The 24,984-nt window shown below is 34.6% G+C and overlaps 1 protein-coding gene across 1 annotated transcript in view; it reads right to left on the reverse strand.

The window, feature by feature from the left end:
* The window catches only part of LOC118275455 (hemicentin-1), a 296,991-nt gene that overhangs the window by 233,133 nt on the left and 38,874 nt on the right, over positions 1 to 24,984 (reverse strand). Inside the window, exon 2 of the mRNA XM_035593419.2 lies at positions 17,558 to 17,588. The gene's annotated coding sequence lies outside the window, so the exon portion shown is untranslated. The remainder of the gene's footprint in view (positions 1 to 17,557; positions 17,589 to 24,984) is intronic.

Consider the following 24,984-nt stretch of genomic DNA (forward strand, 5'->3'; position numbering starts at 1 on the left):
TTTTTGTTAGAATGGCCAACCACAATACTTATTATCGATAGACCGTCAAAATTTTTCAAATTCAAAGTAAGTCGTTTATTTAGATATTTCGATGTAATAGATTGTTTTTATTATTATTTTTTAAATATTTATATATGAGAGATACCGAAAATACATAAATTAATTAACGGCAAAAAATCATGTTGACCAGTGTAATCAAACCATTTACCAATTTGAATGCAGACGATCTTCGATCCAAACTATCTTTGCTATACAACTAACAGATGGTACCTAGTACCTAGATTACCTAGGTTACCTAGGTACTGAATTGTTCGATACGCCAGCCCGTGAATGAAGCCAATGTTCAATAGAGAACACAGTTTCCGAAGGAAATGAATGGCTGAATGAGTGAATGAGATCTCTGAGTGAACTACAGGATAAGGCCTGCTAGTATCTAACTTGCTTTCTAAATAGTCAAACACTATTCCATTTTAAGACGTCTCGAATTTATAGAAATAAATAGTTTTCAAACTGAATGGGACTTTAAAACTGATTAAGATAAAGCTGTTTTTTCAATGCCTATTACTGTTCAAGGTTAATTAAAAATTAAGTCGTATAACAACTCTTTTAGAAAGATTCATTCATATTAGTTAAGAAGTTTGGATAATATAATAATACTTGTTTATCAATAATAACATTTATCCTAATACGTTTAAGACACAATATCGACCGGCCCTTGGGAAATTCTGGGAGAAAGAAACGTGCTTGATATTGATTGAAGACAAACAACTTGTAATTGTTATCCAAAAGTTGAACTAATATTAGAAAATTGATTGAGTTGTTTCATTTTCTTGAAGAGATTATTTATTAAACTGTCGTAGATATGTATTTAGTAAAATTACGTATATTTAAGTTTTACTGCCGCGTAGTTTGAACAGTCATAAGCTAGACTGTCGAGTAAGTTCCAGATAGTGATTGTATAAATGTCAAAGATTGTTTGTTTGGACGCTTGTCCGTCAATCATGCTGAAACTACTGAACGGATTTTAATTAAATTTGGTAAACATACAAGGTATGAGCTGTTTTGATGATAAGATACTGTTTATGCTATGGGAACGCGGGTGAAGCCACTGGCAGAAGATACCAATTAATAAACTAGTAATTGCAAAGAAACTGCAAATGTATTAAATGCAATAGTAATAAGTTATTATAGTTATAAAGATTACGAGCACGAGCAGTTGAGAATCTCTGTGACCCTTAAAGGATTGGGAGATGTGATTTAATAGTTATGTTTTGTAAAATCACAAATCTGTACATTTACAAGAAAATTTTATGAGAATAACAAGCGTATTTATTTCATGAATTTGAACCCTTAGGCTTGGAATAAGTAAATACTCAAGGTTGGACCGTAGTATCATTGTTAATAGGACCCTTTTTCAATGATCAATGAACTTTGAGTACTTTAAAGGAGTGTGACAAACCTTGTTGAGAGCTTTGTTCATTCAATATTCTGATTTATAGTTGTTAAGTCAAAAATAGAGTTATGTTAATAATAGAAACGTTTATATAATAAGTGACTTGTTTACTGTACTATATTCATTCGATTTATTTCTATAATTATAGTTTTGGGAACATTAATTAAAGTTAGTTTTGTGTTACCTATCAAAATGTAGGAATTAGAGTCCTCTTTATACAAATATAGCTTTAAAGCTGGTGAGAAACAACATCATTCAGTAATTTTTGACATCATTATCTACCTTTTTTGAGGGGGAAAATCATCCAATTACTTCTGCTGCCTTGGACGAGAAGGAGTGTCAGACGCTTACTGACTAGAACCACCCCGTTCCTTCTTCTGGTTTGAGCCGGAGCCCTGGAAATTGTTACATTGTCCGCAGCTCCAGATCGGGTATCAATCCTACTGGGGCCCCATTTGTGGTGGTCCGGGCTTCGCACGGGTCTGGTTCTGGTTGGGCTGCGAACTACGCTTACTCTATACAAGTTGACATACACATGACATCCAAACCGAAAACAACAATTATAGATCACACAAAGCGTTGCTTTACGAACACGCTACACGTTGCGTGACAGCCGGTTGCCGCAGTCAACTAGACATTAGGACCATACATAAAATTATTATGTCTTATGCAATTAGCTAATCTCAGTGAAAAACTAAGAAACCAATACATCTCCTTCATAAAACCGCAATAAAATATACAATATCACCTACCCCTATAGTATTACAACTACAAAAAGCCAGTACACTATCGTCGCATCTTCCAAAAGTTCCTATTAAGTATTACCATAAACATCTAACGCCGTAAACGTATTGATTACCGATAAAATTTCTATTTGAATATTAATTGATTTTGAAATTTTACATACATATTAAAATAGCTCCGGATTAATGGGATCTCGATGCTAGTGTCATGTTTGATTAATTTTAAGCTTAACGTGGCTTCACTGTACGTGTAGTATGGGATAAATTTTATGGGTTTGCTCTTAATTTTGATGGTGTTGTAAAGTTAATGGCAAATTGATATCAGATGTTTTCTGGTTGGATAGAGTTTGTCTTGGAATGGATGGAATTTTATAGAAGGAATTTTAGTTTTTATTTACCGAAGTACAGTCAGCTTGATATCATTTTAGTTATATATAACTCTTTAACGTCATTAATCTGTTTGACGTCGTTTCAAGAAAAGGGGACAACTGGGAATTTTTTTAATATTTCGAAAAAAAATCAGTAGTAACACAGATTCTGGATTTGTGCCCGGTATATAATGGCAATAGACTCACTCACTATAGGTGTAAATCGTACTTCTGCGTACCCCTTCGGGAATAAAAGGCGTGATAATACTTATTGTATTTCAAAATATAGTGGCACAGGTGCTTAAACCGACATCAAATCGAAACCATCAAGATTCAATATATAAATCAAAAAGTATTTCCCACAAGTTTACACCAGAAATAGGAAATTTTAAAATTCTTTGCACACGATCTTCCTAAGTTGTGCGATTCCTACCGCTTAGACCGAGTTTGAGAAATTTCCGTAGTATCGAATGGGAATAAAATTGTGATTGTATTTCCATTAGTTCACAGCACTTTTGAGTTATCTCAAATCTTCTGAGGGATTTATGGGGAGTATACGTTAACCTGTGCGTTTCTCCTCTAATAACATCTTCTGATTTGTTTCGTTGCGGGATCCAAGACAGTCATTCATTTCCCTGGGATGCGCCGGACTTCAATGTTCCGGTGTTTTCATGGTTGTATCTACTGTAGATCCTGGCTTACAGGAGTTGCAGCGGTATGGGAGGTTGTGGCAGGCTTGTCCCATAAAAAAATAACCTGTGCGTGTGTGCTAATTCCATTCATAATCTCTTAGATACACGCGAACAAATTACTTGTGTTGGCCCACAAAATATGACCTATTTTGACACAATCTCTAAATACGATTTGTTTTCTAAAACTAGAATTCTTTCATCTTTAAATATTTTAGTCTTATTATCAGAATTCTGGATTCCAGGAATTCGGTTTGTAATAAGAGTAGTTGAAGACAAAGTAATTTTACAAAGGCAAGGAATTAAAAAAGATGACTGACTATTTCCTTGGTATAAAAATGTTTTCAACGTATTCAAAGAAATGAAATAATATTATTTTTTTAACAAAAATGTAATAATCTTGCTGTTGCTCGCGACTTTGTCTGCTTAGAATAGTTACATCTGAGAAAATTTGGGTACATATTTTTCCTAAAGTAAAAGTAGCCTACTCCTTAGTTCATTAGTTACCTACCAATAAAATCGGTCTAGCTATTCTAGAGATTAGCCGGAACAAACAGACAGACACAAATTGTAAAAAATGTGATTTTGGTGTATTTATCGTATGTATTATTCATATGCATATAGTAAAAAGCGGTTATGTCAATATTATTACAAACAGACACTCCAATTTTATTTATTAGTCTAGACTACGAGGAAGCTGTTTTTAAAGGCACACAATGATGTTGAATTGAAACCAGAATCATAGATCATCATCATACAAATACAAAGTACTATAGCACTACAACTTGCAGAGAAAACGTATTCATACAAACGCTACTAGCAACAGCAAGCTGCTTACAACAAAGCATTGTTCTGCCAAAAATAAATTCTCCAAATAAACGGAAATATTACTCAATGCACAATCAATACAGCAAAAGGAAGCTTGCAAATATAGGTCAGACGGTATAAGTAGGTAGAAGGTATAACTACACGAATACGTGTAACGTAGCGATGTAATATAAGTTGTACTGATTCACAATTTCGTGTATTATATTTTGGTAACGCTATGATAATTGACTGCACGGTTGGCCGTGGGGGACTGGTTGCTGTGTAACGTGGCGCGGGTTTGATTCCCGCACGGAGTAAGTTTTTGTGTGATTCACCAATTGTTGTTTGTGGTCTGAGTGTCATGTGTTTGTGAAATTGTATATTTGTGAACGCACTTACGACACAGGAGATAATCCTGGTGAGGTAACGTTTTTATTTATAATATAAAAACATGTGGTTTTGATTGGTGTTAATAAACTTTATTTGGGTAGATATTGGCATCTCGCGTCACCTCAAACTGATGAATTACTGCAATATAATAAATGTTAAAATGTATAAAGTTGTAAATCTATCAAAATGACTAATTAGAGTAGCTTTAAGTGCTGATTTTTGTATAAATCATAAAGAAACTAAAATTTGTGTTGACAGGAAAATAAAATACAATGGCAACTAATTTACAGATATTGGATCTATGGCCGCGGGCAATGTCTAGGAACCTAATGATGCAAAACTAGATCATTCATTTAATCAAAACATTCATTCAAATGTAAATGACTTTAAAGGAGATGAAAATAAATAAAAAGAATAGTTGTATGAAACTAATTTAGACATACCGGTTGAAGCTTGAGATCGTGTTAAACTTGAATGAGTGGAAAAACAGGCTACGAAAGCAAGAAAAATGCTATTTTTAATATCAAATAAATGCAAATCGTACGATTAAAATCCTAACATACGATGGTATTTTGCAATGAGAATAAAACTTCGAAAAACACAATGCCACACTCGTATTACAGATGTGAAAGTTTGTTTGTTTGGACGTTTAGATGTATGTCCGTCAATCACGCTGAAACTATTGAACGGATTTTGATGAAATTTGGTAAACAGACATGTGTTGACTATGGGGATTGGATTTTTATCCTACGAAAAGGCAGACGAAGCCGCTAGTAGAAGCTAGTCAATTAATAACTTTAACATTAAACAACATTTCCAAGCTAATGTTTTAGTTAAAGAAGGCCAAATAGAAGTAAAACATATAGCAGACAACTTTTTCCTTATACTAGTACATACGGACGATGAATCTAATGACAATCAGATTACTATTGATCGGGCCACGCGTCTGTGGGCGAATGTTACCGGAATAATGTACCAGCACGTGATTACAACTGTTATTCCTTGTACAGCGAGTGGTAATCTTTCTCCTAATCATGCTTATATTCTTCGTTTATTGCCACTGCTCCGGAACTGCTTTCGAAGCCCATTTTGGTTCGTTTTTTTTATGATATACGCAAGTAAACATATGGTATAAGCTGATATACGAAGGGGACGGACCACTTGATGGTAAGCAATTGCCGCCGCCCATGGATATCCGAAACAACAGAGCCGTTACAAGTGCGTTGTCGGCCTTTTGGGGGTTAGGAATTTAATGTTGGGGAATCAGGGATTGGGATGATAGGGTCGTGTATAGTTTTTGTGTTATATGGGTTATACTGTTACTTAAAAGCTTTGTGGTAATGATTACTCTATAAGTTATTCATGATTAGGGGCCATGGTATGATAAACCAAATAATAGACTATACAATAATACTATGGTATGTAATTGTGCTGACTCAAAACCAATTAGGCATGGCCTTGACAAATGTCTATAAAATTCTCTTTCTATTTTTTCCAGTACTGTTGAAGTACGATCATTACAGACGAATCACAGTACCTAACCTTCAACCTACATAAGTACATAGAAATTGGTTCACATTTTATATTAGAATGGCGTGAATATTTCGAGGATAGTGAATGTCGCATGTCATTCAAATATTTGTCACAGTTCCACTCCGCACTTGTGGATGTCAGGTTCCCACGGTAAATTATTGCGTGTGAATAATCAACTTGATAGAAAGTGATTTGTGTAAAACTGGGTAAGGTTATGTGAACAGTTGCTTTGTTTGTCATACACTAATATTTGGTGGATACATGTGTCAATTTGATTTGCTTTGCTTCAGTAGGTACAAGGTCTAATTGAAATGGCGGATGTTTAATTTTTTTTATAAAGAAGTATAACCGTATAACTGTAAAATAATTATGTTGGCGCATATGCCTTTCGAAATTAATAAAAGATTTATGATACTTAAAAATGAAGCATTTGCTATCATTGTTGTTTTTGGAATATTTTATTTGGATTTTCATTGGAATGGAAAATTCTGCTATAGCACAATAATAGTATTCTGGTCACCAATTCCTCAACGAATTCTCATTCGTCCATGGCAACAATAATCTCATTTAAAACTTGGAAACAAAATCGCTCAAATAAAAACAGTAGACGAGAAAATTGATACGAAATTTCGAGAACTCGTGAAGAATTTCAAATTTGGAAGCCTTGAGGAACATCAAAAACAAAAAGCTTTGGAAACAAGCAGCGCTACTGAATATTTGAGTCGGTCCAACCGCATCAGAGTACAGTAGGGAGAGTACTAATGATAAATTCAAATCTCGATTCCCAAGAGAACAAGGCAATCAGACGTCGAACAAAGGTTACAGCGCCGCCCCCGGCGTAACTTCGACGCTCAAAGTTGAAGAAAAGCCCAGGCGCTGTGACTCTGGCGAGGCGTTCGTTTTCACGCTTATTGAATTTTTTGTTGTTACCGTTTAGACGGTGTTGATGGGTTGGGTTTGTATGTTTGTCTGAAGGCTTAACTGTTGCATCTATTAAATATTTCTCAGATAAGTGTGTAAATCGCTTTGTAATACTCTGACAATAAGTATCCTGTTAAATCTTCTGCATCTACAGAGTGTAAGGTACATCGTTTACTACGTGAGAATCAGTCCCTACAAGAAGTTGAAACTATTAAAATTGTAGACCACAGTGTAATGGATAAATTAAAGTGGTTTTATTTGATTTGAAGTAAATGTTTATTATCTTCCTATAGTTGTTTTTGCTTTAGGATACACTAGAGTCTAGGGTTTACTGTTAATTAATATGATGTGTAGGTACGTATCGGCCAAGGAGTTCCGGAGGAGGTCTAATTAGAGGACTCAGTGCTCCTTATAAATGCTGAAGATGGCCACCGCCCCGGGGCGGTTTTAGTGACGTAAAAATCCCACACTCCCTAATCTTTTTCTCCTTAAAGCTAGGCGCTTTTAGAAGATTTTCCCCCGTTGTCCAAAAAAGGGTACGTGTCGGTACTACCTAACATTATAAATAAGTCGTAGGAAGTAATCTTCAAAACAACTGGTTTTAGCCTTTTCACCCACCTAAATGTATATAGGAAAAGAAACGAAACCTAGATAGACGAAATCCAAAGGAAACACTAGATCAAAAACAAACAGATCTTTTCGAATCCGGCACATAACGTCACGCTGTACTTACAAAAGGCCTTTGTCGACATAAAAATCAAAGTGTGATCCCACTGTTTTCGAAGCTTATCTTGTTCCCAAAATAGTTGGATCCGATTTAAAGAGGCTTTTCTGTATCGGCCTCGGGCACACTGAACCCCTTAAAAGACAGAATATCCCACTTTAAATACATATCGTACTAGAATAAACATCATTATGTTCGATTTTTGTTTTATGCTTCGTAGAAATATTGATCGACAGTAGTACATGTATTTATGGATTTCTTTGTATACTTTATTCGAAATAGTATAGCATTTCAAATGAGTTTAATAAGGATACGCTTCATAGCTATAATATGCAGTCCAATTACTAAAGATTAGCACAGGCATTGGTATTTCAGACCACCACAAATGGTGCCCTAGTAGGTCTGATGCGTGATCCGGAACTACAGACTACCTAGTGGGTTTATCGGGGCTCCGGCTTAAATAGCAAGAGTAGGTCCATGGGGTGGTTTTTAGTCAGTAACAGTCTGACACTTGTTTCGCTTCGCACAAGGCGGAAGAAGTCACTGAATGAATTGTCCTGCTAATAAACACATACAGACATAAGTATTAGTACTGTGATTAACCAGGTAACATACGCAGAATTTTACATATTCATTATAGCAAGCTGACTTTTCATAAGCATCATAATTACCGAAACCCAAGTAAACAAAAAACACACGTGTCTAATCCCTCTAAAGAATACCAGGTAAGAATCATGTCAAAACATAATCTAATTTACTTTATACTTTGTAACCTTTCACTCGATTCCAACCTTTAGTTTCTCGAATTTAGATTACATGTTCTCCTAACATCATTATTCTTGCGATTGAATAAAAAATATGAATGATACTCCCTCCCACGTCCCATAGGATTGCGTATCTCGGAATAAAACGCGGCTCAATATTTTGTATAAAACAGGATCTTTCCATTTTCTCTCATTTCATCAATAACTTTGTGGAAAGAGGTCATATATTCATATGTGAAGTGTATTTGTACTGTACTTATTTAAAAATTAATTTGATAAGGTTCTATTTGCAGTCTTTACTTAACAAATTGTACAGGACTATTCAATAAATAGCGATAAGCAGTTGGACGCTTTACAATTATGTGCATAATAATTATCATGATTATTATGTACTTGTTCTTGCAAAAATAAACTAATTATTTTCCCCCAGATTACATTGATTAAAATAAATCTTTTGAAAAACTCTATTTACTTTACCTTTCTTCAACTAAGATTCTCACAATGACGTATCCCAGCAAAAACACTCGAATACTGATTACAAACAAAACAAAAATTGAATAAATTAAAATAATGTATTTCTATTCACCCCACAAGCTGCACAGCGTGGAGTTTCTTCACTAATTAAAAACGTGGGTGGTGAATATTTCTTTCTTTACCCAAAACAGCGTCGAACATGTTGCCTGCTGTTTAGAAAGGTCCATTGTTGGTTTCGTCACAGCATGTCGAACAAGCGTCCTATGGTGCTAAGATATGCGATACTCCATAAGAATGCACCTGCTGGATAATTATAGAATTTGATATCGATATAAAATCAATAAACAAAATTACGTTTAAAAAACCAAAATCAACAAGTATTGATTAAAGCTAAGTGAATAAAACTTATGATACTACACATATTATACTACATACTATGTATACTATATATTATACTGCTATGTAAACATATACTACTGATACGTATACATATATATTCTAAGAGATTTATTACCTCCTTGATCCGACAGACAAACTAGATATATAGTTTTGTCGGACTGTACACTAGTTCATAAGTTCATTAACATGTACCTTTAAATAAATAAATAAATAAACACACGTGTTAAAGTGCGAACCTCCATTTTTAAAGTCGGCGAAGATACCTTAATCCTTTTCCTAAGTCTAAGATATACTATGTTGAAAACCCAACAAAATGGGTTCAGCCAAATGCGAGATAATCGCGCAAAAATATACATTCATGTCAAACTGAGAACCTAGAAAGCAGTGGCTGCTAAGAAGCAGTGTACTACTTGTATAGGCTGTTTATGAGATGTCATTGTTCAAAGAAAATTGCCAGGTCTACCTAGTATTTGAGAATAGACTCGTGTGATTAAAAATATAATTAGTGGAAAACCCAGTACATTTGAAGCACATCTCTGTACCTTTTCGGGGAACAACAAATGTGACATTTTGATAATGACGCTATATACCGGTTATTGCCTCTTTTGCGGTTTTAATAAGGATTATTAATTTTATGCGGTTTTATTTTTGAGAACGAACTAATTTAAATTTCATTTGCATATTGCAAGCTCCGGCAGTGGAGGTTATTGATACTATCCTGAGCCATACGTGTTTTTGAAACCCATATTAAATACCTAATTAATCAAACTTTCAATTAGTATCAAAATAGCATGCACTCGGTATGTCAAGCAGATGATAAAGACTAATATTAGTCATTATAACATTCTTGGAAAAAGCGATCTTATAAAAACGTTCGTCTTTTAATTATTCCCAGAAGTCAATGATCTTTTTACTCAGAACTTCTCAATTTCCTATTAACGATGAAATAACATTCAACATCAGCATTATTAAGAAATTAGATTAAGTTTATTCTCCAAAAATCTATAAATACATATAACTTCACGCCTGTTTCCCAGGAGTAAGCAGAGACAAAAATCTATACAATACATGTTGCCAACAGAACAGCATGATATAAAAGGCAACTATAACTTAGCTAAGCCTATAAATCGTCACTGCTGACCAAAGCCTCTTCTCACACAGAAAAGGTTTGAGCATTAATCACCACGCTTGCTCAATGCGGGTTTGCGATTTCAAACTTATAATTAGAAATTATAAACCCAGGTTTCCTCACGATATTTTCCTTCACCGTTTGACAGTAGTCAGTCTCTAAATAATCTTAGAATGTACATAGTCGCATTGGTACTTGCCGTCGTCGGTAAGTTTTGAACCCGCACGCACGCATCAAGACGATCGCTTCATATGCATAAAAAGCATGAGAAGCGGCCATCTTAATGACTAAACCTCTCGGCTACCACGTCTTAAATACTAAACAGAAACCAAAACCACTAAAATCGCATATCAAAAACACCATACAAGCAAATCGAGCAAGGCATCATCCAATACTGCGTTAATGGAAACCTAAATTAGATACCGAGGCATTAACATAATCCTATCAAAGACGATATCATTTGAGATCGTAAAATAGATAAGCGGGTACAAACGACCAATATTTCGTGTCAATGGTTGGGCAAATGTCATAAAACAAGACGTTCTTGATAAAAACGCTTTGCTTCATATGTTTCTGATGACATTAAAAGTAAGTGACTGACGGACAGACTGTTTGGACTTCGAATTGTCAATAAAGATTGTATGGATAACTCTAATGAAAGAACGGATGAATGATTTCAGATAGAATTTTGTGTTATAGATAGATTTAAACTGGACTTATATAACTATCACTAAGCGTGGGCAGACCTCCAGCCAAGTGGACCGACGACATGGTCAGAGTCGCTGGGAGCTAGTGGATATGAGTGGCGATCTGTCGTTCACCGTGGAGGGCTAAGGAGGAAGATGTTGTCCAGCAGTGGACATCTTCCAGATGTTAATGATGATGATGATGATGTAAAACAGTGGTAAGTAAAACTGTAGTACGGATGTCTAGACAAAATTCACCGCAAATTGATTCAGCTATTTCAGGTGTCTGAGACGCAGCAATGATAAAGTGTTACAGTCATTGCTATATTCTTAAAAACTTATTAAGCTCTAATTTAAATCTTAGTTAGACTACAAAATATGCCCAATATTGTGCAATATAAAACTATGTCACCTACATAACCCTTCAAAAACGAGCAGAACATTATGATATTCTTTCTCAATCCGATCAGCATGAGATAAAACAAAATAAATAATTTAACAGTTTTGTAACTGAACCAAGAACTGAGCAGTATTATTTACGTTAATCAATATTACGAAGCCTTAAACATCTTGTTTCTATAAACTAGTTAAATAAAAATAAAATCTCTTAGGTCGTCAACCGGAATCCGGCCTTCAATAGCCTTGACTTTTCAGAGAAAAAAAATATAAATTTACTACACACATTAAACTATACAGGACCAGTATAAACTGACCTTTGAATATATGGAAAGGTCGTATAAAGCGAGATCATGATAAACTGGTTATGTATAACTTCATGTGTAGCTGTTTTGATAAAAAATACGTTGAGATGAGTTAGTGCTGACCTCGGGTTGGTATAGTTGACCGTAAGTTGTTCGATCATGTGGCGACATGACTCCCGAAAGCTACCGATATTTTACGAGGTACGTTTTGGTGTGAGTATAAAAACTTGGGTGTCAATGATTCTTATTTTTTGTGTTATTTGTTAGTATGTATATGACTTATTTTTATGACTTTTGGAGTTTACTCTGTACTTTTAAGGTACATTCTGCTTTAACAATAGAATCCTTTACTGTTCATCAGCATGAGATGCATTAGAAATGCCTGATGAAAACATTAATATACAAAAATAGGACTTATCGTTTACTGATATAGTAACTTGATCTTGACTTTTATAAATTATTTTTTGGCTACATCTTAAAGGACTTAAAGATTCTGGATTATGTAAGACCTGACATTAAACCTAAGAGATACAAAAATACGTGCAAAATCACTACCCATCCATATAATTATCACTTAGGACTCAAACCGCAATCTAAAATTTAAGTATATTAATTAAAAAAAAACCTTAAAATTTACAACATCGAAAGATAATTTTGGAATTAAAACAGGTCTACTGTTCAGAAGATATATGTGTTTATCTGCATATTACATCAATCTGTGTGATTAGCATACTGATTTGATAACATAAATCACGCGATGCCTGCTCGCCAGTTTGGTTTTTGCTACGCATCGATGTAATGGTAATTTTTGGCTAGGTCATTTGGTTTTAATATTTTTGTGTAGTTCAATGATAAATGGGAGGATCTCATAACTTTTAATTGATTTCACGGTGTTGGTTGGTGTGGTGGCTGGGCAGGTTCGATTCCCTCACGAAGCAACTCTTTGTGTGACCATAGTTATAAAGCGGGTCTGAGAGTCATATCATGTATGTAATTTTGTATGTTTGTAAATGCACCCATGACAGAAGCGAAAATCCTAGAGTAGGGTAACTGTTTTTTTTTTTTTTAAATAGAATCCAGTTATTTTTCTGTATTGAAACTTAAACATTATTATTTTGAAAAATCAACAGCCTTGCCATATTGTATGACTAATATCATGGAAAGTTTTTGTTGTACTACTTTTTAATATTCATCAAATTTATTAAAAGTAAATCTCCAATGACTTCTTCCAGTAGTAGCAAAAGAAAACTAATTAGAGAAAGTACAAAGACTTCCACAAGTTTCACATAACCCTAACTGCGTTTAATGTTCAAAAATAACCCAAATGTTTCTTTCGAACCTAAATTTTGAAATTTCGTAGTTTATTGGATAGGAAAACGCCACTAGCACTTAACTGAACACTCCCATTTAAATTAAACGTCCATTAATTAAACTCAGTTTTTGTAAATCAACGTCGACTCTAATAAAGATAAAGGGTAGTTACCGAGTTCTAACTAAAACGATTTATATTTTATTTTATCGTTCAATGTTTAAAGTTGAATTTCCTTTGCCATGAATCCGGGAAACGGTCGAGTTTTTAGTATTGGCTTGTCCTGATTAACTGGGCTCATTTGAAATTAATTTTTAACGGTCGATAGTAAATTTTCGGTAGCAAAAATAATGTGGAATTTAAAATTATTTGGTAAAGGAAAAATATTATGCGTAGTTATTTTTAAAATTCTGTTTTAAACAGGTTTTTGAACTGTTTTTTTTTCAAACTGCTATTGAGCAATATGACCACAGCTAGCTATTAAACTCGATTGCGGTTTGCACTGTCATTGGTTGTAAAGAATAATCTCGACCAATGACGGGCGAGGTGTCAGTTACAGAATAGCCTATCAGATCCGTGTTTGACTTTGAATCTAGAAAAGAAACTATTATAAAAGTTTCTTACTTTCCAGTAACATACACTCTGTCGTCGAATTCAGTACCCTTAAAAAAACTTAAAAACGAGAGCGCGTTCGGCGCTCTGATTGGTTGGTTTATGGAACCAATTAATTTAAACGTAAATTAAACTCGTACTACAGTATGTGCTGATAGACACGCTCATATACAGGATTCTAAAATTGGGCGTAACAACCAAGCTACGCATGAATATATCTTCCGACGCCATCCTAATATCAAAAGGCATAACATTACATCATGTAATGTAACCGTTATCATATCCTTAAAAGCCTACAATCCACGATGTAATTAAATCAAATGTTATGTATGATAACAAAAAGCATTTAACTTGAGTGGGCAATTTCCTAATGAAAACTGTCATGGCGCCCTCATTTTCGTTTGAGTGATAAGTTCTAACGAAATCCTCGTGAAATTAAAACCATTCTCTGTTTCATGTGTTATTCGAAGTACGGCGTGTTGTTTTATTGGGGATCGTTGATTAATTAGGGACTGGTGAGCCAGGGTCAAGTTGGGAGTAAATAGTAATGAATAGGTGTATCATGTCCGTACATCCGTACTATCTAACTGAAGTCTAACTACACTATGTACTGACACCCATAACACAAACTAGTACTGCGGACTACCTAGTAGGTTACCGGTTCTCTGGCTCGAAAAGCAGGATAGGAACGGGGTGGTTTTTAGTCAGTAAGAGTCAAACACTCCCTCTCGCTTTGTCCAATGCGGGAGAAGTTATTGCATGATTTTCTGTCCTCTAAAACAAAGAAAGCTTAGCACTCGCCACTAATCCATTATAATATCAGTTACTAACGAGGTAGTTAAAACATTTGATCTCAAAGAACTTCTTTGACAGATAGAATAGAATAAATCAGACATGTTATTAATTTAGAACATGGCGCCCTGTCTATTTCTGTCATTTGACATTTATGATACGAACAATCCTTGTACCATAGTCTTTAGAAGAAAGACATGTTTTTATATCCTTTTTTAGATTCTTACAAGAGTAAATTATGGATTCTAGAAACAGACTTCTTTGAAGTAGGTTTTATCAACAAAGGTTACGGTAATATTTTGGTGTACTTTGCATGCAAAAAAAAGTCCAGTGGCGAACTCGCTATCCACTGGGTGTTTTCCCTTTCCTGCGGTCAGTCGCGCTGTAGGCATGCGAATATCACGTAATGATGGTTAAACTGCAAACTTTGTTGATTGTACAAACACAGATATTAAAGAATGATATTATAGCTAGCATACCGTCACCATGTGTGACGATATGCAGAGTGACATGTATTGTGTCATCGTTCCCTTTCCGTGGGTGTCCAAAAAGCTAACATTTGACAGAAACCAACAGTGAACTCTTGCCCTGTCTCTTTTCTGTCCAATCCATCTTGTATCTCCATCTAGTCTACTAAGAATAAAGACTATGACAAGCAAACAGCAACAGCACTTGATAATGATAAATGAAACAAACTAATTTCTTCTTCGGTAGGCAGTTTTAATGTAACTACACAAAACATAGCTAAAGGTAAACCTTACCTCTATCCTACATTCCATAATTCGATCCAATATCACAATTTTCCCCAAAAACAATAAGGAATTCCATGGAAAAAAGCACTCTCATACTCATAACAGCTTGTATTATTTATGGTAAATGTTACTCCATTCCTATCGAAATATGTTTGCTTACGGATTTCAGTGTAAAGGTTCCATCGATCTCTCGGATTATAAGCATACATCCCTTTGACCCCCATTTGGAAATCTTACGTTACATATTTGACTCATTTTTTTCCCTAAAATTTGTTACTTGTGTTGTGTACTTTTACGAATCGTCTAATGCGTTTGCTTGATGGAATGTGTGCCAAAACCCTTTTTGTGTATTTTGATAGGATATTTTGTTTGTCTGCCTCGTTGGTCGAGTGGTCGCAAGTGCGATTGCCGGACAAGGGTTTCGGGTTCGATTCCCGGGTCGGACAAAGTATCTAGATTTTCGAAAATTTCTCAGTAGTAGCACGGAGTCTGGAATTGTGCCCAGCATATAGCAATAAGCTCACTTCCTATTATATAGGCCTTATAACACAAATGGTTAAAAGTGGGTGTACATTGTACAGTGGCATTGCGCGCAGTAATGTGCACCTCTGCCTACGCCTTCAGGAATAAAAAGGCGTGACGTTGTGTTGTATTTTTGTTTGTGTTGTATTTTGTTTTCATTGATGTTTGATAAATGTGAGTTCCAATAATAGAAGGTTGTAGGTTTTCAATTGAAAATGATTGATTTTTGAAGTTAAATATTGAATTTCTTGTTCCCGGAAAGTCGACAGTAATATTAGGTATTTTTTATTTGTAAAACATTCCCTGGTTTGCCAGAATTGTTATCTGCATGGCATATGAAAATAATCGCACTTTAATATTAATAAACAATTTTTATCTAATTATTGACTACACTGGCAGTCGTAAAACGTATCGGGTGTTCGATTCCCACAAGAAGCAACACTTTGTGTGATTAGCAAATTGTTGTTTCAGGTCTGGACGTCAAATCTATGTGAAATTGTATGTTTATAAACGCACCCACTGCACGGGAGAAAATCGTAGTGAAGGCAACGTTTAAAAATAAGTAAAAAAATATATTTAGAAAACAGTTTTGCTTTGCTAGTAAAGATTAAATACTAACGTAATTGTACCTATATTGAGCATTCTTAATTTATATTACATAACTTAATAAGTACACGCAAGTTTATTAAGTCACCAAACCACTCCAGACGTCCATCCATCAAACTTTTCTAATTTGGTGATGTTTATAAAAATAAAGCTAAATAGTTGTCAAAATCACAATTACGTAGGCATCAGTTGGGTACCGTACAATCTATATGCTAATGCCACTGAGATACAGCCTTCGTATCACCTGAGCGAGGCAAGAGAAGTTAGTTAACGTCCTATGGACTTTTAAAGAGATGTTACCTATAAAGGCAGGCAAATATGACCCAAATACCACCCAGAATAGTTTAAATCACATTCATACACCTTGTCATTCTAGGACGCTGGTAAAGAATACTCTACAACTGACCTTATTAAGGCATCTCTTCCTATGTATAGGTCAATTACATCAAAATATAATAAGTCAAATTCGTAGAATATGTCTTAATATTGAAATAATAAATCTAATACGCACAAAATGTAATTCAAACACCTTGAAATGCTACCGTAAAAGTATAACACGAAGAAAATTGATTATCACGGATATTTTCCTCAGAGGAAGGCGGGAAATCTTCGCACATAATAAAATAAAGAAAAATTTGATAAGAGGCATATTGAGGAATGTATAAAATTGGTGTTCTCCACAGGGAATCTGAACAACGTTAAAATAACAAGTATTTACCACCCAGATAGCAACTTTCCCCTAAAAAGACCGAAAAACAATTGGAATTTTCCAATAAAGTAATAAAACATTGTGACTAATCAATTCTTTAGTCATCACAAAACTCCCTTTGGTAAACAATTTTTAAATTGACGTTGGGAAAGAATGTTGAATAACATGGACCTTAACGTCAAAGAAATAAGCTTTAAATTAGGGGTGCTTAATCAAAAGTAAGGTTGACCAACTGTAAAATGGAATGTTGTCGTTAACTATCGAATTCGCGTACCCGATCGAGGGAACGATTCGTTCGATTCATTCAATTCATTCAATTGAACGGTTGACCGGCGAAGCGGATGAGCGGGACCCACCTGAACTAATTTCTATTACTTGCTCTGGTCAATCGTACGGTTGGTTAAAAAAGGTTAGTATTACGCGTTTGTAAGTATTATTTCTATTTAAGTTTTCTGTTTGAAGAGCTTTACTTACATCGTCTTTTTTGAACACCTTCAGCAAAATTCTGAAAGCAAAAAAAAATGAATAAATTATGATGCCTCTTCAATAACATACGATACTCTTATTTGTTACTGCTGCTGCTGTTATCGACAGCCTTCTAGTGGTCACTGCTGACCAAAGCTTCTTCTCGCATTGAGAAGGTTTAAACATTAATACCACGCTTGCTCAAAGCGTGTTGGCGATTTTAGACTTATAATAAGGAATTATAAGGCCAGGTCACATTGGTACTTGTCGTTCGGAGGTTTAGAACCCACACTCTCATGCATGAGGACTGGGCGTTTTAAACCTCCGGGCCACCACAACTGGTATTCGTCACAAATGGTAAGAAACTCTAAAGTGTCAATCTTTATTAGTAACATTTTTCTTTTGGACAGAAAAAAATAGTGCTGAGCCCTACGCACCTACAAAAATGCCAGTAGCAAAAGAAGACAGTCACATATCATACTTCTATTCATATATTACCGAATCCGCATCATTAAAAAGCTAGACACTGACTAATACCAAATAATTAACCAACTAACCCAATACTTTAATAGTTAATTACATCTAGAGTTCAAAACCACAGGTTCTTCCAACGGTAATAGGACCACAAGCGTAACCGTTGCCACCTGGCGTAATTAATCAATTTGTTTCAAATCAGTCACGACTTAAATGAGTTATTTATTTGGAACTTCTTGACACATAAATTATTATAGTCTTCGGCACGTAACTTGGCATTTTTTTTTAAATAATAAGAAATATCCGCCAATCGCACAGGGATTGATCCTCACAAGCATCGTGTACAGACGCGGCGACGTTGCGCTGACTATTGAACGTCCGCGTCCGCGTATTTTTAGTTAATAAAGTAATTTTCTTGAAAAAAATGATAACAAAATCTTGTCAAGTTATCTGCCAACCTTTATACTATACATGTTATTGCACCATTTATTTTATATAAGTATATAAATAGACAGTAGTTTCCTCAAGTGCATTTCTTTGGAAATCATCCTTTACGTTACTGTTCAACTACAACTCAACTACTTTCAAGCTACACTAGGACCCATAAATTGTGGTTAGTGGCCTATGACATGGTTAGACCTTAGTCAAACAGTTACCTGAGTAAGCTATAACCTAACCAAAATGTCTGAAGATAATATTATAACTCAAACAAAAAATAACATAACTTCTTGTTATTTTCGAAGATATTAACAAAAGGGAAGACTTTTATAATAAGATGATTTATGTAAAAACATTTTCTTAAATCGACGAATTTATAACCGAACACAACTCCATACTATAACTGCGAATAAAGAAATAAATAAAGTCACCACAAAAATTATAATTTTTAATTCGCCACAGGCATCGATCTGAATCTCTCAAGCCTCGTAACTCGCACGTGCTTTCATAAATAAATCAAAAGCTATTAAAACGGTGTTAATATCTTAATATTAAGACTATGTTAATTAATAATATAGCGTTATTGTCATAAATATGTATGCGGATGACATAAAAAGGGCATTAAATTAATCTTAATTACCTACGTAATGTAATTGAGAGAGATTTTAATAGGTTTTGTTGCAGATAAATAAGGGAAAAGTGCATTGGAATTGTGGAAAATTATTTTGTGTGTCAACCTCGACTGTTTTGTTGGTCGAGTGGTCGAAAATTAGGACCAAAATTTGGTTATAAATCAAGAATAACATATTGCAATTAAATTAAATCAAATTAGATCAAATTTAAAATTAAATTAATATGTTAGAATTAAATTAAACCAAATTAAAATTACAACAAATTAAATCAAAATTAAATCTTATCAAAATAATAATATGGTATAGTATCCAACTGACCACAATACTAGTTTATACTAGTTACATACAGAATTCCCTTTCACTATAAAAAATAAAACTTTTTAGGTGCAATTAAACTAAAAAACATAACTTACTGCCGCACTCAGAAACATTTAATGGGAACCATTAAACTATTCCTTAGTAACAATTTTGTTCCGAAAACAATAGCTAACGATTGGGTTAAGTAACCATTAAACGCCGTAAAACAAGAACAGGTTATAGAAATAAATGGTACGACTTTGACAAGAACGGGCAATGACCTTATAATCATAGTCGCTCAATTAACGAATCAGACCATAATTCTATTTATAAAATCACTTTAAATGCAATATGCAAGCGGATTACGGACAATTTTGTTAAAAAATCTAATCTACACAATATTCATTAGTTAGTCTGTCAATTAAAATTCATAACGAAGGCAGAGGAGCCACAAGCTTATGGAAACTTATTATGTCGGAACAAAGAAAGCAATATGAATAAATTAATTTATTTCACTACAATAACGTTTTAAACTGACAGTCTGCCCACAAAAATGTTAATATTTTAATATGGCTTGACGTTTAATGTTTAAGTAAAAATTAAATTTTAATGCAATTTTGTATTTTGTCGGCTGCTTAAAATTCATCGACAATATTTTTTTAATAAATCACAGATATAGTGACGTAGTACCGTCAGCGTACTACACCGATATATTTTTTTTATTTCTTTATTTAAAAAAATACAGGCACAAAACAATGCATTCTAAATCCAAACGTAAAAAGCACGTTCATATTTTTTTCTAATCGTTTTGAGTTCACGCGAACAGAGGTGCGTTGGCAAAGGAATACTCGTATTTTGTTTTATTCACGGCTTTCATGGAAAATTGTATGAAGTATAGTTAGAAAATTTTTGTATATTTACGAATATTATGAATGAAAGCAAACAATGCTTAATTGCTCCTTCCATATGAGAACATAAGCCAATAATTTCGACGAAACCCCATAAAGGGCCTTTGGAAACGGAGAAATTCGTTCATTCATAAAACGGTGTTTGGATTTAAAAAGTCAATAACATTACTGAAATTGTTATTGTTTAATTAACCGACTTTGCGGAACGAGAACAATGCTAATACCGCTAAACTTTGTTTAATTTCGTGTGTGCTGTGTTTAATAAAATTTATATTGTTCCGATGTACTGACACGAATTAATTTCGCTTTTGGTATTTGTGTTTTAAATTACAACTTTTTGTTACGTTTTTCGATTGGAAAATTTTGAGTAGCTGGCTGCCAGGAATTTGTTCTGTGTGAAGCATTTTGATGGAAATTGGCTGACTTGATGAAACACATTTATTTTTGCTGCGAACAAAATTGAGGGAATGTGGGCGTAAGGTATGCCCAGATAGATAGTAACCTTTTACTCTACTCTGCTTATTTTTTGCCTGGTTTATTTAACGATAGACGAAATCGTTGATCAATATATCTAATATCTTTATATACTAATATGTAAATCTGAAAAATTTGTTTGTTTGGACGCTCTAAATCTTCGAAACTATTGGATCGATTTGAATAATTCTTTTTAAGTTAGATAGTGCTAGTTTTTGATACTTGGCAATTTCTCACTTATAACACAGCACTTATTTATTTACCATCTGTAACCCATTACAGAATATAAACCCTTTAATACTCTTCAGTAGCTTAGTCTTACACTTTAAGGCTTCGCTCATTATGCGATTGCATCGCTTGGGTGTGAATCACCGCTTTACTGCGTACGTACTCGCTTCTGTCACCTGCTTCGTCCGCGTTCTCGTAGGATAAAAAGTACCGAATCACCAAATTTCATCAAAATTCGTTCAGTAGTTACAGCGTATTTGGCGGACAAACATCCAAACGCCAAAACACAAACAAACAAACTTTCAAACTTTCTAATACAATAAATAATAGACCTGACTACACGGTTGGTGCTGCTGCTGGGCAACAATAACGGGTGCCGCGCTACGTGTTGCTGATTCGATTCCCGCACGGGGCAATTTTTTTTTTATCAATTTATTATATTAACGTAAATACAAAGTTGTTATATAAAACTAAACTCACCAAACTTTTAAGAATCTTTGTGTGATCCACAAATTGTTATTTTGTGTCTGGGTATCATATGTATATGAACTTGTATTTTTGTAAACGCACGTACGACACAGGAGAAAATCCTAGAGTGAGGAAACATTAAAAAAAAAGAGTTCTATGATTACATTCCTACAATGCAGGCGAGGAACTTATTACGGCCTTGTTAATATTATAACAAAATAATTGTCTATTGTCTATTAGTATTACTATGTACACTAGCGCCATCTGTTAATTCACTTATGTAACTTACTAACTTTTTTTATTAAAATTGTCTATTCTTGAACGTCATACTGCGTATTATTTATCAGGTTATGGGCCACACGTTTAAAAATCTTTAAGTGAGTTTTAACGGACTAATCAGTATTGTTTCGTGTTAAAAATGTCGACGAACTATATCGCTAACATACCAAAGTTAAGAGGTCGCGAGAATTATGAAGAGTGGTGTTTTGCAGTACAAAATTTATTGGTACTAGAAGGCATGGCGTCCGCCATTACACAAGCTTTACCGGCTTCGTGTACAGCAGTTCAATTAACAGAAGATGCTAAAGCTAAGGCAAAAATAGTCTTAACTATCGACCCATCGCTTTACGTACATATAAAGTACGCAACCACAACGTACGAATTATGGAGCAAGTTGAAGAATATGTTTGATGACACCGGCTATACAAGGAAAATTGGTTTATTACGGAAGCTCATAAACATTCGACTCGAGAATTGTGACTCCATGACGCAGTATGTTACTCAGATCATAGAAACTGGTCAGCGGCTGCAAGGTACGGGTTTTAAGATAACAGACGAGTGGATTGGTGCTTTAATGTTAGCGGGATTGCCAGAGAAATACAGCCCAATGTTAATGGCGATCGAACATTCCGGCATTGAGATAAGTTCAGATATCATAAAAACTAAATTGATGGACATGTGCAGTGATGTTGAATTTGAAACGGCTTCCGGTTCCGAGAATGCTTTTATTGCAAAAGGCGGGCAGCGATTAAAAAGTTCCAACACCAAAAATGACCATAAACAATCGGTCAATAACACGACGAAAGCTGTCAAAATTATAAAATGCTACAAATGTAAACAGACCGGCCATTTTAAAAACAAATGTCCTTTCAACGATAATAGCTCAGTGATAAACAAAAGGAAACAATCAAATGCATTTAGTGCTATATTTTTAAGCGGCAAGTTTAATTGTAATGATTGGTATATTGATAGCGGAGCTAGTCAACACATGACAGCAAGAAAGGACAACATCAAGAATACATCATATCAACACGAAACAAAAGAAGTTATAGTCGCAAACCAAACCTGTGTTCCAGTGCTGTGTTCTGGAGATGTAAATATAATTACAGTTGTAAATGATGTGGAATACGACGTTACGGTTTCAAATGTATTGTGCATACCGAATTTGGCAACAAACTTGCTTTCCGTGAGTCAGTTGATCGAGAATGGCAATAGTGTTGTTTTTAAAGAGAACGTTTGCTACATCTATAATCAGCAGAAAGAACTCGTTGGAATAGCGGAATTAGTGGAAGGTGTGTACAGATTATACACTAAGAAATCAGAACAGATGATGGCTGCAGTAGCGATAGCTTCAAGTGAAATTTGGCATCGCCGCCTAGGGCACATCAATAGTGTCAGTTTAGATAAGATGAAAGATGGAGCGGTCACGGGTATATCAGTGAAAGATAAGGTAGTGATCAATAAAGGAACATGCACCGTATGCTGTGAAGGGAAACAATCACGCTTGCCATTTGGTCACAAGGGTACAAGAAGCAGCGAACCACTAGATATAGTCCACGCTGATGTATGTGGTCCAATGGAGTGCAGTTCAATAGCAGGCTCTAAATATTTCCTCATCTTCATCGATGATTATTCCCGTATGGTCTTTGTTTACTTCCTGAAGGCTAAAAGTGAGACTTTTAAATATTTTAAAGAATTTAAAAGTATGGCAGAAAACCAGAAAGGAAGAAAGATTAAAGTATTAAGAACAGACAATGGTTTGGAATTCTGTAGTAATGAATTTGAGCATTTTCTGAAAGATGCAGGTATAGTTCACCAGAAAACTAATGTTTATACTCCTCAACAAAATGGCTTGAGTGAAAGGATGAACAGATCATTAGTTGAGAAAGCCAGATGTCTGATTTTTGATGCAGGATTGCATAAGAAGTTTTGGGCTGAGGCTATAAATACTTCAGTCTACTTAAGAAACAGATCAGTTGTCACTGGTTTGAACAACTTGACCCCATATGAACTCTGGACAGGAAATAAACCTGACCTAAGTCATATAAGGATCTTTGGAAGTAAAGTTATGACACTTATCCCAAAAGAAAAACGTCTAAAATGGGACAAGAAAGCTAAAGAACTTGTTTTAGTTGGCTATGCCGATAATATCAAAGGTTATAGGATTTATAATCCAGAAAATAACTCAATAATTACAAGCAGGGATATAATAATAATGGAGAATTCCAAAGTAAATACAGTAGATATTTCTGTTGAGTGTAAAGGTTCAACTGAGGAACAAACATGCGAAGACAAAAAGAGTACAGCTACAGACAGTACAGACTCTGAAGCAGATCATGATGACAGTGACAAGACGTATGTTCCAGTAGATACAGGTACCTCAGATGATAGTTTCTTTGATGGCACATCTGAACCAGATATTACTCCAGTGAATTTAAACAATGAAGAAACTACAACCAAAAGGAATAGGAAAGCGCCAGACCGTTATGGCTATAACCATTTATGTGTTGTTGAACCTGAAGACTACAGTGAGAAAACTATCACACTTCAGGAAGCATTAAATGGACCTGAGAGTCACTTTTGGAGAGGTAGTATGGAAGAAGAATTAAAATCCTTTAAGAAGAATGATGCTTGGGAGCTTGTTGATCGGCCTCAAGATGCAACAATAGTTCAATGTAAATGGGTATTTAAAAAGAAGTATGACGGTGCAGGTAATGTGAGATACAGGGCACGATTAGTTGCAAAAGGGTTTTCACAGAAAGAAGGTGTGGACTACCAGGAAACTTTCTCACCAGTGCTCAGGTATTCTACATTACGTTTATTATTCTCTGTAGCAGCAAAACTTAGTTTAGACATAAGACATCTTGATGTTACCACAGCTTTTCTAAATGGTCACTTGAATGAAACTGTGTACATGCAAAAACCAGTAACTTATGAAACTAATAGTGGAGATAATAAAGTTTTGAAGTTGAAACGAGCAATATATGGCCTTAAGCAATCGTCTCGTGCTTGGTATCAGAGAGTAAATGATTATTTGATAAATTTAGGTTTTCAAAAATCTAAATATGAACCCTGTTTATTTACAAAATTTAAAGGAAATGTTAAAGTTATCATAGCTTTATTTGTTGATGATTTTTTTGTTTTTTCTAACTGTGTTATGTCAACTAATGATTTAATAGATAAGTTAGGCTGTAAATTTGAAATAAAAGATCTAGGCCAGATAAACCAGTGTTTAGGA

Source organism: Spodoptera frugiperda, chromosome 8 (genome assembly GCF_023101765.2).
Source record: "Spodoptera frugiperda isolate SF20-4 chromosome 8, AGI-APGP_CSIRO_Sfru_2.0, whole genome shotgun sequence".
Classification (NCBI taxonomy): Eukaryota; Metazoa; Arthropoda; class Insecta; order Lepidoptera; family Noctuidae; genus Spodoptera; species Spodoptera frugiperda.